The sequence below is a fragment of the Octopus bimaculoides genome, chromosome 9 (assembly GCF_001194135.2).
Source record: "Octopus bimaculoides isolate UCB-OBI-ISO-001 chromosome 9, ASM119413v2, whole genome shotgun sequence".
Classification (NCBI taxonomy): domain Eukaryota; kingdom Metazoa; phylum Mollusca; class Cephalopoda; order Octopoda; family Octopodidae; genus Octopus; species Octopus bimaculoides.
Window position 1 is genome coordinate 24,728,668 of NC_068989.1, and position 1,660 is coordinate 24,730,327.

General features: G+C 35.8%; 1 protein-coding gene across 1 annotated transcript in view; it reads left to right on the forward strand.

Annotated features, from left to right (window-relative positions):
• The window catches only part of LOC106884209 (uncharacterized), a 72,884-nt gene that overhangs the window by 46,428 nt on the left and 24,796 nt on the right, over window positions 1–1,660 (forward strand). The gene's annotated exons all lie outside the window — the stretch shown is intronic.

The window sequence follows — 1,660 nt, forward strand, 5'->3', positions numbered from 1 at the left end:
ATATATATATATATATATATATATATATACACACACAATATGAATAATAAGGATTACTACGAAGTTGCATAGCATTACCTTTAATTCTTTAATCCATATACCTTAAGTGTATATATGTATATATGTAATGTATGTATTCACTTTTGACGAGTCAATGAGCAAGTTGGTCTATGTAAGGCCGTATATGAATTAAAGAATTAAAGATAATGCTGTGCAACTTTGTAGTAATCCTTAATATTAATATTGTTAATATTTATACTCAAGGAAACCTGTATGGTTAAGGAAATATATTCTGAGTTACCCAACAGAATATTCCTCTAATTTCTTATCTTATAAGAACTTTATTAGATTTACACGTTAACCGTTGAATAACATATTTTGAATACCTGAGAGCAAACCGGTAATCGGTTTGGGGTAATCCTTTATTATTCACACACACACACGCGCGCGCGCATGTACACACACATACATATATACACGCGGCTATGAGTGATAGGCACACACACACACACACACACACACACACACACACACACACACACACACACACACACACAGAGGTGAAACTGAAAGTAAGTTCCTGAGATCACATCTAACTCCAGCAATCTGTTACTCTGGCGTGTGCTGCTGCTCCGCAATAAATTATGCAGACGCTCTGTTTGGGAGGATCAAGCGATGGGAAAAAGTTGAAACAGCGTTAAACAAACGCTATTCCCGATTATTGATTACTAGAAACTCACCAACACACACAGCCTGCACCTTCTCGCATACATTGCTCCACTCTACTGGTATAAGACGGGAGGTTGTCTGCGGAGTTGAAATGACTAATACTGTTAATGATGAATATCACTTCTTCCATGCACTGTAATCAAGGCCTCAACGAATGAAAGGAAAGCAGAATAGTAATATTAAATGATAACAAACCAAAATTTGGTTGTATGATGAAACCACAATAAAATAAAACTACTGAACTAAGCTAATACTAGCAGTACCCGTGGAAATTCCACGGTTATTTGGAAAACTTTACGATGAAATTGTATATTTTTGTGAAGGAATTAAATTTTTGCAATGATGTAAAAGTCCTCATGGCTAGTATTAAAGGTGCAATTTCAGGTAGCAACGTTTAAGAAAGCGATATTCTTATATCTACTTTCTGAGCTATCTATTTTTTAAAAATAAATTTTCGTGAAGAAGCAGTGTTGACCTTTATAATATTTTCAGCTCTCTCATTCTCTTTAGTAATCTCTCTCTCTCTATTTTTGCCTGACTTCTCGACTATACAACGTCCCCTTCTTTACGCTAAACACGTTCTATCACTTTCTCCCCACCTCCCTTTGGTCTATATTTTTGTGAAGGAATTGATCTTTGCAATGGTGTAAAAGTCCTCATAGGTAGTATTAAAGGTGCAATTTCAGGTAGCAACATTTCAAAAAGCGGTATTCTTATATCTACTCTCTGATTTAGCTATTTAAAAAAAAAATTCCGTTAAGAAACAGTATTGACATTTATAGCATTTTCATTTCCCTCGTTCTCTTCAATAATCTCTCTCTCTCCCTCTCTCTTTCTGTCCCTCTCTCTTTCTGTCCCTCTCTCTTTCTGTCCCTCTCTCTTTCTGTCCCTCTCTCTTTCTGTCCCTCTCTCTTTCTGTCCCTCTCTCTTT